A 14,864-nucleotide genomic window follows, 5' to 3' on the forward strand; every position below is an offset into this window, starting at 1 on the left:
TAAAATGTTTACCAGTATAGATGTTAGACATCATTGGAAAGCTTAGATTCTCCACAAATTAACCGCCAAGTTCAGTTTATGGACACAGCGAGCATTAAAGCACAATTAACACAGATATGGCAGCGTCTCAGATGTAAACGTGACAAAGCAGCAACAAGAATCAAGCAGGTCTTTATTACGGCTGTTTAAAACAGACCTGTTATTTTTGAGAACAAAAAACAACTTTGAGTCATGTTTGAACTGATGCAGCTTGGGCTGTGTTTTACTCACACAGTTTTCATGTGTATATTTATAAACTAGAAGGTGTTAGCTTTCAAATAATGCATCACACATGTAATTTGGGCTTACAGATCCTAAGTTATTTGCTTTTTCATTTGGGAATGCAAAATAGGCGAGAATTTCCGAAAATGAGTTGGACGTTAAAGTCGTAGGGAAATCATATTTAAATATCAAATCAATCTGGCTTAAATATGTATATAAATGTTCTCTTTATCAGACTATATTGTTCCAAAATGTTGAAAATCTCTATTAAAATAAAAATCCTGTCTTAAAATCTGTTTTTTCCCCCATTATTTTGTGCAGGCCAGTTAGTTATAGGTCAGCCTGAACACCTAAATTCACCCAATCATATATCAACGGTCATCTGTGCTTTACTTTGCTCCATGTTTCCTAGTTTTATTGGTTTGATTCTTATTTTGTTGTAGTTTATAGATTTATGTTAGTTCTCAGGTTTTTCTGTTGTTCTCTGTTGCCCTCTTGGGTGTGTTCCTTCCCCTTGGCTCCCTCGTTTTCTCCTCACACCTGCTCCTTGTCAGCTCGTTAGCCCTGCCTTTGTCTCAGTCAGCTGCATATACTCTCCCTCTGCAGTCACTCCTTGTTGGTTCCTTGTCGTTGCTGGCTTCTCATGTTGTCTTCAATACTCGTGTCTCGCTGGCTTCTCGTGTTTGGTTTCCCCTGATGTCTCCGTGGTTCTGGTTTGCTTTACATTTTTAGTTGGATTTTTGGATTCTTGCCTTTGTTAAACTGTTTCCTTTGATTAAATCACCTCTGCCTCCCTGCCTCTGCATTTGGGTCAACAAACACCAACCAAGACGTGACAGCTGCAGACGAAATAACAAAGACTGACGCACACCAGCAAAAAGCATCGATGACTGTTTCACAGGTTTTAGTTTTAACAATAGTCTTAAATGATGAAAGTAAGATCTGAAAACTGATCCAGATGATTTCCACATTTAAACTCACTGTTCTAATTTGTGACGGTCAATTCAAAATATGCTGTCAGAGGTTCTGGTAGTGGAGACACAGAGGAGGATTTGGTTCAAACACTTTAACTCCAGCTTTCTTCTCACTAAAGTTTATAAAGTTTATGTCCAGGCAGGCTTTATTACTGGAGCCGAGAGCAGCCTGTGGAGTTAGGAGGCTCAGACGGAGGCATTTTTTGCAAGAAGTAAGGTTCAAATCTATTTCAGGGTTCCTACAGCATAAGGCAAGTTAAATTCAAGACTTTTTAAGACTTTTTAATGCCACTTGAAAAAAAAATTTTGAGACCAAATTCACAAGAAACACAAAAAAAACCTGCTTGCATCAACTTAACCCAAAGGTTTATTTTAACATAAACCACTGCACTAATGTTTCAAATGTTGAAAAGCTTCCCATACAGGAAGAAAGCTAAAAACACACAAATGACAGATATATTTTAACAATTATTTAACTGAATTCACAAACTTTGTTTTAGCAGGGAACAAAACAAATCAGTTTTAAAGCCACAACATAACCAGTGCTAAGTCTTTTTTGCAGCTATTTTTCTTTGTATGGTTTTCTTAGTATGTTTGATTTGGTGATAAGTGGAGGCGTTGCAGAGACAAGGGTGGAACTAAACTGAGAAATACCGGCTGTTTCTCTCTAACTCCATTTTGACGCTTTGTGTTTCGTGCTTCGCATGTGCGACTCCACTGCCTTAATTCCCATCGTTCTGAGCTTGAATGACTTCTTGCACTAAATCCACTGAGCCTCATGTATGTTCCCTGGTTTTAGCCATGGAGGAAACTCTTGGCTGGAGACAATTTACATTACATTTACACTTGCTCAGATTTTGGAGACAAAAAGTTAATGGTGCATCTCCCAAATGTCCCGGCCGCAACAACGCTTTATTGGTTCCGCTATCGGGACGGAACCAATAATGGCGAGTCGTTATTTTTTTTTAAATAAAAAAAAAAAATTGTCAACTTTAATGTTTTATTAAGATTACAAAAATAAATCGTAATAAAAATAATCCTATTTATGATGTTTTAAAAATTAAGACCTACGAAAGACATTTTAATACCAATTAAGTCCTTAGTTTTATTTTGAAGAATTCAATACCTTTTAAGACTTTTTAAGGACCCGCGGGAACCCTGGATTTAACGTCCTCGGATGGAGAGCTACAACTCTGACATACATTTATAACTTAGAAAATCACACACACCCCAATAATTTCCAGAACCCTGCAGAATGACACTAACAGAAATGATAGTAGCAGAACATTTTAACAAAGCAATAGGAATTCACCACAGTGATGCAATCACCATTTGAAGGTGGGTAATCCAGCGTCTCCCTGCAAAGTGGGGACATTTTTCCTTTGATTTTGTTAGAAAAAACATGTGCATTTTCCCTCCTTCAGATGGCTGTGGGGCAGTTTAAGTTGGTTGATCAAGACGGCCTTCAACAACAAGGTTTGTTCCATCTGAGAGGAGCCTGGGAAATGATTTTGCAAGCAGACTTCCAGCAGGTTTGGTTGTTTTAGACGATTCTACTGCAGAATCAACAAGACTGCATGAAGGGATGCTGACTTACTGTTTAGTTCCAAGAACAGCAGGTTTATTCTGAGATCAGCCTTTAGGAGATTCTCCTTCATCAGGCATCACTAGTCATAAATGAGAAGCAGCTCACTTCAAAAAAAGTAATTTTTCAATAAAAAAGGTTTTTTTCTTGCATTTAGGGGGTAAGTGAGACACTTCTACAATGAAACAAGACAATTACATTAAAAATAAGAAAAACATTGCGTCTTATTTTAAGTCCATATAATCTAATAATTAAAAATACTTGTTCCATTGGCAACCAATCTGATTTACATTTTAGAATTAAAGGTAAATACAATTAATTTAAGAAAATTTTACTTATTGATTGACTGGAATTCTCTGGAGGAGGGGCTCCTTGTCTCTCCGTTAAGCCTTTTGATGTATTTCTTTGACTTTTTTTATCCCGCCCGAATATTTATAAACAAAGAATCATTGATAACAAAGATAGCCCATTGTTAAAATTTTTAATTACTTTTTATTACATACATGGATGAGTCAGTAAAGTGTGTTTCTTACGGTTTGTCTGCAGGCTTGTTCTGTATTACTGGCAAAAAAGATCAACAGCATGTTGAAGAGCATCAGTACGGAGATGAAGCTGGAGGATAACTATAACTTCACCATCAGCTATGCCTTGAGCGAAAAGATTAGGGTGACCTCCACCAGCATCCACGTGCCTTTTAAAGTGAGAAATAGTTAAACAATCTTCCTGGAAATTAAGTTTCCGTCTTAAAGGAAATGTCTGGTCAGCGAGGAATAATTAATTGATCAAAATTTATACCTAAAACTAATACGTTTGCGGGGATTTAATGAATTTAGTGAAGACAATAGTTTTCGTTGCGATCACTGAGTCTGGGAGCGGCCATTTTTTCCCAAATATAGTAGCCCCTCCCTCCTGCCATCTTCCAGCAGTGACGTCACGGTGCGGTAAGCCTAACGCCATTCTCCCCGCTTTACAAGCTAAATCAATGGGAACTACTAGACACATCTAACCTGACAACAGCCAGATGCATGTCTCACTCCGCCTAGCTCCACTCACATACATCTGGGAACCCGCCATAGGAATTGCCTTTACTGAAGGCTGGGCCTTATCAAAACTCCTTGCATATGATTGGATAAGCCACTTGTCTGTCATCTTTATTGACGTGCTATTTCAACCACTCACACCGAAGCTAACCCGTGACGCTGTGAGAGGAGGAGCCATTTGGTAGATCAAGCTCTTGCCAAATCTGGTCGGGAGAAGGGCGAAAACATCGTTTCCACCAACAAAAGCCTTCAAAGCCGTTCTCTGATGTTCTTTTAATGAAACAATATTGGATAGATTGGACAACACAGAAGAAATAGCAGCATCAATGCTAACACTTGCTTCCTCAATGTGACCCGCCATTGTTGTTGGAATCTCTTGGTCGCTTCTCCACTCCAGGACACACCCGCCCTGCGTCCTGATTGGACAGACCATAAATTCTGTTGGGGAAATCACTTTCAATGAGCGAGTTCCCAGATGTATGTGGGTGGAGCTGGGCGGAGCGACACATGCATCTGACTGTTGTCAGGTTAAGACACATCTGCACCAGAGCTATAGTGAAACTGACAATGCCCACGTGCATGGCAGCTGGATGCTGGAATACATCGGGTAAAAGTGGAAAAAAAGAGTTATTCCACCTTTCTGATTCCTGATCCTCCACGGACGGGTTGGTCGTTGGATCGCCAACTTGAAGAGGGAGGATTTGCCATCGAACTTCTGGCCAGAGAAAAAACACGTAATATGTAGCCAACATTTGGAAGAAGAATGTTTTCAAGATGACTTGGATAATAGCGCGTTGTGACAAACACCAGATACAGCACTGGGACTTGATCAACAGCCGATACCGCACCGTGACGTCACTAACCAGTAGGTGGCAGTAGTGTTCTTTGACAAACATGGATGCCTCCAGTAAAGCACATTCACATGAAAATTACTCTGAATTAAAAACACTGATCATTTATTGAACAGGATGGAATCATTTCAGATTTAAAGAACTTTTCAAAAGTTTGAATTCTGAATATGAGCGACTTTTCCTTTAAAACCCTGGAGATCTGATGCAAGGTTTTGTTCTCTCTTTTTTTTTTTTTTTTTTTTTTTAAAAAGGTGTTGTTCTCTGTGTTTGAAGGTAAACTTTGTTTGTTTTCAGGGTTTGGTTTTCAGGCAGGGGGAGTCTATCAATGGCTCCTTAATAAAGTCCGGATCAAATCCAGTCTGGAGTGACGCTAACTGGATGGCCTATATCTGCATCTCTGAGTTTCTGTTCAACGGTGCTGCGATGTCACTCTATGAATCAGGACCGTTTCTGCTCAAAGACCTGGAGGTAGGACTTTTTCCTTTTCACTCATTTTTATTCTTGTGTTTTACTTTCGCATGTTACTCCTGTTTGTAAAGATGATCCTAGATTTCAGAGAAACATCTTTAAGAGTCAGGAAGGTAAACGTTAAAATAGAAGAACTACTGCGCTTTATCCAGAGAATCTGGCTTCCTTCAGTCAGCCGTAGACTTTATCACTAAATAATTACATTTGAATAGCCTCCTCCCAGTATTTTGCAAGAATTTGTTGATGAGCATATATTCCAAACACCCATGAAGGAAAACTCATACCTCTCAGGTTTTGAATTTGAAAATACAGGAAATTTTACTACATCTGCTGCGAGCCGTCCAACTCTCCCAGTCAAACTTCGGCATCCATTATAGATTAAGACATGTGCACAAGAAATCTAAAATAAACACTTGTCAACTAATTGCAAACTACAGTAATTTATCCTATTTTGATTTGCGATGCTAGCGACAGTTTTGTTGTAGGAGGCAGTAGAATGTTTTTTCATAATAGAATAATTTAGGAAATTTACAGAAGGTTGTTAATATGGTAGGATGGTGGGACAGAAGCGTCGAAATATGATCGTTTCCTGGCACAAACAGGACACTTGACGGCAATGCAAACAATCCAAACCGATTGATGCTGCATTTTATTGTTTTGACAGACACATTCTGAGGAGCTCCCTCTAAGTAGATCAGCTTTGTGAATCCTATAACCAAATTTTATGTTTCTCAAGGCTGAATCCAAGCCTAACCAAGTCAGAACCGATTCAGGGAGACAAACACTGTAAAGCAGTTGTGATCCTTGAGATGCTTGGACAAGGTAAGGAAAAGGGCGTCTACAGTGACCAATGTTCACCATTTGGGAGGAGGTTGGAAGCCAAAATCAAGGAGTACGGAAAGAAGATACCAACTCTCTGACCTCAAGAGGGGATCTTCTGGCAGAGGAATGCGGCAGTATTACAAACAGATGCCCATTCCTGAGGCCGTGGAAACTGCAAGGCAAAGACTTCAAGCCTTGGCAGCCTGATCGAGGAGGTGCACCGAAGACATGGAAGCCAGACGAATAAACTGCTGTTCTGCAATAAAGCAGCTCAGGTGTTATTACCCAGTTTCAGGGTAATAACAAGCGACCCAACCCACCAAGGCTGGGGACTGAACAACACTGGAAAGGATTATATGAGAAAGAAGCATCACATAAGAATTATGCTCAATCGCTAAAAGACCCGAGAGCGGACCATGCTAACCTCCCGCTAATGAATATTACAGTGGCAGGCAATAGACTCTCAGGAAGAACTGAAGCGCAGACACAATCAACACCTACTGGCTGAAGAAGCCAACTTCTTTCCATCAACACCTAGCAGCAAAAATGTTACATTAAAATCTGGCCAGTGATGTAACGTATCAAACTGTGGACCCTGATACAATCAGACACAAAGAGAACAGTTAAAAGTTTAATTATAGTAATGCAGAGAACTCTGGAGCGGGTTTAACCAAGGTAGCAGGAAAAACTGGGAGGGAGAGAGCGGGTTAGTGACCGACAGGTGATTCAGAGGATCTTTAAACCTTCTTCTGAATCCAGCAAGTATTTCGAATCAATAGCTTTCAATCCTTAAAGAGGAAACTGGGTTTTTGCAGATGAGGACTTGAAGCAAGATCAGTCCAGAAATCCATCCATCCATTTTCCATCACGCTCTAGCCCGGCTGGGAGGGGTGCAGGTGCCTATCCCCACAGGGGAAAATCTGATAGGTTTAAACAAAGGCAGGCACAGCTGGAAGGTCCATTAGGATCTTAGCCAGAGATGCAAAGAGTTGTGATGATAGGAGGCAGATCCACTAACCGCGACCAGGCAGTCAGGTGAAGGTCAGAGCAGAATTCAGTCCAATACAGGAATCTTAGCCGGAGACTAAAACCAGGGAACAGAAGCTGACGTGAGCTCAGTCAGGGCGAAGCATAGCAGAACAACCCGGAAGGCTGAAACAGGGTCAAGCTCAGACCATCAGGCAGAGAGGGAACGCTGGATGCTTAGAACCCTCCAGCTGCTTGAAATGGGACCATTTGGTGCCTTGATGGACCTTAACCATGGACTTAACATGTGAACCGCCTGCTTCTGCTGCCCAAGGCTGGTTTGGTGTGAAAGCAGCATTAGCAGAAACTCATCTATAATAATACAACCTTCTTTTTCCATCAGTCTAGATGTGTTTCCTTGTTTTCAGTGAATATCATAGATTTTTATCTTCAACAAATGTGTTAACTTGTAAATAAAATAAATTGGTGATAACTTTAGTTGATAACTTGCTTTTCTTTTGAAAAAAACTTTTTTACTTTGTTTGGTTTGTCTCTTCCACAGACAGGATCCTTTACAAATCTTCATTTGGACATCAGGAATCTTCTGCAGGTAACACCCTCATTAAAACAGATGAATCGCTGTGTTTTCTCTCTGTTGTAACGCTGGATCTGTTCTAACCGAAGGGTCCAGTTATAGTGAACCTGACCGCAGCTCCTACCATCAGGATCACTGGGAACGGGTTGGCGGTCAACGCAGAGGGTACCGCGCTGTCTGTGGATAGAGGAAGTCTCAGCCGTGTGGTAAACTAAAAAACATTTATTCAAAAATAAATAATTCATTTGAAAAAATGAAACTGTACATTATCCTTTACTTTGGCCGTTTCTCAATACACAAAAACGTGAGTATGGACTAAAATCGAACCTGGAACCTTCTTGCTGCAAGGCAGCAGTGCTAAATGAAAATGAACATTTTGCCAAATATAACAATCAAACCTCCATCAGAACCAGCTGTACTTCACACACGGCTACGCTGTGAGAAAGCTGCTGCAGGCGGACTAACGTTAGCCCTGGCTGAGGTTAGTCTCGGATGCCCGCTTTTTAATTACGCATTAAATCAGTAAATGGACCGCAGTGTCTGCAGTGCTTGCTGGGACAGCTGTCAGTCTGGAGAACATCTGCCACTCCCCAATCTGTACCATAGACACAGGTAGACCCCATCATCGGGTGAGAGGCATGCCAACAGAGCAGCCATATTAGGTCAGACCAGGCTGCTGTCAGAAACGATAGACCCCGACTGAGGTTAATCCTACTTTATGAATTTATGCTCAGAATCCGGTGAACTCTCAAAGGATTTCCAGATAAATTGGCTTAATGCAAAACAGTTTCACGGTTTACATGGGGTCAACTAATTGATCCAATAATTTAGATTCTGTATTGACAGCAAACTTCCTGAGCTTCCTCTCAGGATGCCCGACTTTTATTCCGCCTATGGCTGCTCAGATAAAAGGAGATTACAAACCAGATCCAGATCCCTCGATTTAACTTTGTAAAAATTTTATTTACATTTTTTCCTCCCTAAACATAGTAAGGGTAGTAAAACATAATAAATTAAAGGTTAATATCCTTTTATCACTCATCTGTGGTATAGTAGTAATGTATAGTAGTGGTATAGTAGTAATATAAAGAAAGACAAACCCCTAAGATGCAGATAAACATGGTTTAATCATATCTTGTTGGACTACACTGATCATGTCCGATTAAATAAGTACTTTTAGTACCATAATTACGGTATTTATGACGACCTGGATGAAAATCTACTGGCACATGAGCCAATGAGCTGATGGTACGGATTGGGTAGCGATAAAATGTGCTCTGATGCATGCTGGGTAAAGAGGGAGGGGCCAGAACAACATCCAGGGATTTTGTCAGTTCTCGGTCTGCTGTTCTTGTGAATTGGAACAGTGCAGAGGCTCATTTCACGAGAACACAAGAACGCACAAGTACAGATATTGAGAAACAGCCTTTGTGTTTGTCATACCTATTTAAAACATGCATATTTTTTGTATCGTTCATCGTCTTTAAGGACTAATCAGCTTATTTAGTAAAATGGTGGAAATGAGGTCGATTTAAAGTTTCTGCTTCATTTTAAAACCCCAAAATACGGACGGGGTTCCTCAGGGATAATCCTGACACAAAATTACCGGTCAGGAAATAAAGCAACATGGCTGAGCATCAGGGATGTGCACAGATAGACACAAGGTGGCGCTAGAGCACCTGCCCCCTGGACAAAATAAGTGCCCTCCTAAAATCATTTTTCGTTTTTACCTTTTTACGCTCCAGGAGACGTGTAGCACCGCCTCCATAGACCGTTGCCATGGTGACGGGCCAGCTAACCGTCCAGGTTACTAAACGACCGTATTTACCTCCTTCGCCACCTGGTTAGTTTATAGTTTAGCATCTTTAATAGCCTCTACCAGACGCTAAGGAACGGTTTAAAACGCAACTCTTTGATTAAATTACAAAATAAAAAAATATAACTAAAAGCATCTCATAGGTGTAATTATTGAATTGCTGTAATCATCCCTGTCAGGGTCTCCCTGATGACATCTATTTGACTTTTTTATGACAGCTAAGGCACACTGGTTAATTTTTGCCTGTTAAAGATTTAATTTAAAAGCAAACATAAGACCAAATATTCACAATTCATAAAAATATCTTTAATAAAGTTGCATTCAGTTAAAGTAGGGTGTTGATTAAGCTGCATTTTTTATTTCTGTGTTGTCTTGGACTGCAAAAAATTACCTGAAAATATGTAATATTTTCTGAAAATAACTGCATTTGTCCGTAATTTGAACTGGAAAATAAGAAGATCTGTCAGTGGAATGAGATTTTTTAACATTAAAATAAGATTATTACATTTATGTACTCTAAATAAGACATTTTGTTTCACTTTTTAAATCTAAATCTTAGTTCATCTGCAAATTGTTTTATATACTGTATATATGCAGTCAAAGCAAGACACCAATGTTGCATTGCTACCTGTGGAAGGTCATTAAGCATGTTTAGCTGTTAGCGGCTACATGCGACGTATAAGATTCCCTTCTTTCAACCCGAGCACCTGCCCCTGAAAATGTCTACTGCTGAGCATCATCCTTAGCCGCCATCTTTCCCTCCTAACAGAAGTGTCAGCTGCCGATGAAGGTGGACCTCAGTGGAAGCCGTCTGGTTCTGGTCTCCAAAGATCCGCAGTAAAAACCCAGAACACACACTGAGATACACACCTTTTATCATAGTTACTGGGAAATTCTGCAGAAGTGAAATAAACTTAGTGTGATTGTTTTTGCAGGTGTGAAATTCAATCTGTTCCTGGATTTTTTTTGGGAGGAAAACAGCTGCGATGTTTCTGAGCCTCTTTACGTTCACAGCATCTTTGTTTCTAACAAGAAAAAAACAGTAACTGTGTGTGTTTGTTTCTGCCACAGGAGGAGAAGGGTTTAAGCAAAGAGATCTCAGGGTTTATGAAGAGTAAGAGCAAACCTGCTGAATCCCACCTGAACAGAAGCAAATGTAAATTTTAGGCGTGTTCTGAGGCGTCTGTGTTTGCAGGATGGTTTGCTGACGGAGTCTTCCTCCCGCTGCCTAAAGGACTGCACTTCACAGAAACAAAGATCCTCTATCATGATGTAAGTCGTCTTGTTCAAAGATCACATCCAGATGTTGAAGCCAAAAATAAAACTAGTGTTTTATTGATTATTATTTTTCATGTTCACACAAAACAAACACTGAAGGCAGGATGAGGAAAATTACAGCTTTATTATTTTTGAAAGTTTGTGATAATAAATCTTGCAGCTTTTCACACTGGATGAACATCTTAGAGAAAATAAAAGTCCCAGAGCCATGAAGGACTCTGCAGGGCTCTGCAGAGGTTCCCTATGTTTGCATTAGGGATGCAGAGGGCGCCTTACAGTCTGCAGAGTGTCAGGGTCCCTGGTGGGTCATGCTGGTAGAAGGTCCATGATAAGAGGTCCTGGACCCGTCGGCAGAGGAGTCAAAATCATTCATGTTTATTACTCCAGTAGAAGTCGAAATCCTACACTGGAAAAAATCTAAATCTAGATAAGTAATTTTTTCTTCAAATAAGTGCATTTCCTCTTAAATTGGGGAGATTAAAGAGATATTTTGCCAATGGAACAAGACAATTTTGATTTAAAATAAGAAAATAAACTTATTCCAAGTACATATTATCTAATTATCTTATTTTAAGGGTAAAAATACTAATTGCATTAGCCAATTAACAAATTTACCTATTCAAATCAAGGGTAAACACACTTATTTAAGAAATTTTTACTTATTTCTAGATCGTTTTTGCAGTGTACTGTTTAAAAACACTTTTCTAGACGTTAGAGGATCAACTGAAGCTTTTTACTCCAGTAAAATGTAAATGTGCAATTTAAAAGTAAAAGTATTGCAGGAAAAAAGTTAAGGACAGACGCTTTGCTGCTCTACCTTATTAAAGGAACATTTTTCTACAATTCTGGATGATACCTTCCTTAGACTTCATTTTCTTAGTTTTATAACTAATAATACTAATAACAGTGTCTCATTTAACTTTGCATCATCCGGAAAAACTATTTATTTAGGTGAACAACAAGTTGGGGCAGCACCGAGTTCAACCACAAAGAAATTATTGTTTGGATGAAACTAATTATTTTGATGTTTTTTATTTATTTTTTTATCCAATCCACTTTATTTTTATTGCACATTTAACAACAACAAATCTTTCCAATTTGCTGTACACAAAAACAAACAAAAAAAACCAACACACACACAAAAGCAATAAGAGTTTAAAATAATCAGAGATGGCAAAAGTACTCACTTTCCGTGCTTGAGTAAAAGTACAGATACTTGTGTTAAAAAATACTCTGGTAAAAGTGGAAGTACTGATTAAACTTCTTTACTCAAGTAAAAGTAACAAAGTACAGGCTTGTAAATTTACTTAAAGTATAAAAGTAAAAGTAGAAACCACTTTTTTCATGCCGTTGCCTACATTTTAAATGGATGTCTGCCAATAGGACTAGATCTCCGTTGTGTTCATTTTCAATCAGCTCGTCGTCCATGCTACTATGCTAACGCCACCGCCACCAAGCTGCAATGATTTGCCGCCAATGAATACCGCCGAATCTGTCGATTCATCTTGTAGTGGTGCGTCAAATGCAACGTAGATTCCCATCCAATTAGATTGAATTTGGTATTGATGACGTGAAAAATAATAACGGTAACTCCATTGAAATGATTCAAAACTAAAGTAACGAGCCAATTTTTTAAAATGTAAGGAGTAGAAAGTACAGATATTTGTGTAAAAATGTAAGGAGTAGAAGTAAAAAGTCGCCATAAAAATAAGTAGTAAAGTAAAGTAAAAATATAAGAAAAATCTACTTGAGAAAAGTAGAGTACTTGAGAAAAATCTACAGTAACGAAGTATTTGTACTTCGTTACTTCCCCTCTCTGAAAATGACTAAAAAATTAAATAAATAAGGACACAGATGACCACAGAATCCTGCAGTGTTAAAAGCCAAAGAGCAAAAGCGGGTTTTTAGACGAGACTTAAAACCCTTCACTGTGGAGGCTGTTGGTTTATGGAGGGGCAAAGTATTCCTAAGTCTGGGGCGGACTAAAGGAAAAGCTCACTCCCCTCTTGTTTTAAGACTCTATTAGCTGCAGATGTTCCTCAGGACTCAGAGCACGTGCCGGAGACCAACAGGCCATAATGAAAATGAGCTTAAAGGTGCAGTAGCAGATATTTTCCGACGTATTTTTACCATGAGACCTCGGTGAACATCATGGCACCCTGAGCATTAGCCTATGGTTCATCATGCGCAGCCTTTAGATCAGAGTCTCATTAAATGTCGATGGATTCTCCTCTGTTCCTCCATGTCAGTCTTCCCTGTGTTGCACCACGGAGGTTAACCTGAATGTTTCATGTTTAGGGGTTTGTGAGCGCCAGAGGAAATCTGAACTTCACTTTGGCGTCTGGATGTGTTGGGCTGGATAAGATCACCAAACCTCCGCCTGCTCCTCCAGGATCTGCTTCATCTCAGAACATTGCTGGCCTTCTCTTCGTCTTTGGGATTTTTTTGGCAGTTGTTTTTGTTTGTTACTTCAAACAGTGGTTCAGAAACCAAAGACTTTGTTGGCGTTAGAATGAAAAACTCTCCTCCTAATGCAGGATGTATAAAATGATCACTGCAAAAAATTGAAATCTAAATAAGTAATTTTTTCCTAAACCAAGTGCATTTGTTCTTGTTACATTTAAAATAGGAAAACGCGTCTGCATTGTCTTATTACAAGTGCATTTTATCTTATTATCTTATTTTAAGAGTAAAAATACTCAAAACATAAAATATTCCATTGGCAAATCATCCCATTTCCCTAATAAAATTAAGGTAAAATACACTTGATTTAAGGATTTTTTTCTTATTTCTAGATTGTTTTGCAGTGATCTAACTACTGATTTCTGCTGTATTAGTTTTTCTGTCGTTAATAAATGTTTTCTGGATATAAATACTCAGTCTTTTGGGTTATAACCACTAGGAGGCTTTCATCTGAATGTTGTCTTCCTGCACAGTAAAAATCGAGTGTTACTTTAACATCAGTAGAGTTGAATATAACTCTGTCTCCGATAACCTTTGGTCCATCTCCAAATGAGTGTAAAATTGACTCTAAAGTCAGTGTCAGAGACACTTTTACTCATGTTAGTGTCAAAATCAACAAGACCTCACAGACTGGCCCTAATACTCCTCCGTAGAGGAGTATTAGGGCCAGATTACAGATATTTAAAAAGATATGAGAATAAAGTCCTAACATTATGAGAATAATGTTGTAATATTACGAAAATAAAGTTATAATATAAGAAGAATAAAGTCACAACATTATGAGAATAAAGTCGTAGCAATATGGAAATAAAAACATTATATTACAAGAATTTATTTGTACACTGAAAAAAAAATCCAAATCTAGATAAGTCATTTTTTCCTAAAATAAGTGCATTTGTTCTTGGATTGAGGAGATAAAAGAGACATTTTGCAAATGGAACAAGACAATTTACACTTTAAATAAGAAAGTGGAAGTTATTTCAAGTGCATATTATCTAATTGTCTAATTTTAAGAGTAGAAATACTCACTCCATTAGCAAACTATCTAATTTACCTTCTCACATTGAGGGTAAATAAACTTAATTTAGGAAGTTTTAACTTATTTCTAGATTGTTTTTCCAGTGACTAGAATAAAGTCACAAAATTCTGAGAATAAATTCGTAATATTAAGGTAAATATAATTCAGCCAGAATTAGTCACAACACAGGTCTAGTCAGTGAGCAGTGGGTAGCACTGCTGCCTTGCAGCAAGAAGGTTCCAGGTTCTATTCCCGGCCCGAGCTCTTTCTGCATGGAGTTAGCATGTTCTCCCTTAGCATGCATGGGTTCTCTCCGGGTACTCCGGCTTCCTCCCACAGTAAAAAAACATGATTGTTGGGTTAATTGGCGTTGCTAAATTCTCCTCGGGTGTGAGTGTGTGTGAATGGATGTTTGTTCTGTGTGTCTCTCTGTTGCCCTGCGATGGACTGATTCAATCAGCCAAATACGATATTTATGCTTAATTTATTAAGCACTGATATATTGACAGTAAAATAAAGTGCATTCGGTTCAATGCACTTCAAATATCACAAAAATCATAAATGTGCTCTGTTTTCTTGGACAATATAGGCAGCTTATAGAAATGTGCAAAAGAAACTTAGCAAAGATTTATCTTCAGGTTTTTAAACATAGAAAAAGCATACCAGGAGTGACCCTCCCCACCCCTCTCTAGCTTATTAATGTGCTCAAACGTCTGATTTTAGGGGA

The 14,864-nt window shown here is 38.8% G+C and overlaps 2 long non-coding RNA genes across 2 annotated transcripts; both read left to right on the plus strand.

Annotated features, from left to right (window-relative positions):
• The first annotated feature begins 2,658 nt into the window (after nt 1–2,658).
• Nucleotides 2,659–5,172, plus strand: LOC119796885. The gene is made up of 3 exons (XR_005282527.1): nt 2,659–2,711; nt 3,367–3,519; nt 5,006–5,172. It is a non-coding gene; the product is annotated as an uncharacterized LOC119796885 (long non-coding RNA).
• Nucleotides 5,173–7,639: 2,467 nt separating this feature from the next.
• LOC119796888 lies at nt 7,640–10,351 on the plus strand. The gene is made up of 3 exons (XR_005282528.1): nt 7,640–7,768; nt 10,148–10,215; nt 10,314–10,351. It is a non-coding gene; the product is annotated as an uncharacterized LOC119796888 (long non-coding RNA).
• The last annotated feature ends 4,513 nt before the right edge of the window (nt 10,352–14,864 follow it).

The sequence above is a fragment of the Cyprinodon tularosa genome, unplaced genomic scaffold (assembly GCF_016077235.1).
Source record: "Cyprinodon tularosa strain WSP-4 unplaced genomic scaffold, ASM1607723v1 ctg560, whole genome shotgun sequence".
Lineage (NCBI taxonomy): Eukaryota > Metazoa > Chordata > Actinopteri > Cyprinodontiformes > Cyprinodontidae > Cyprinodon > Cyprinodon tularosa.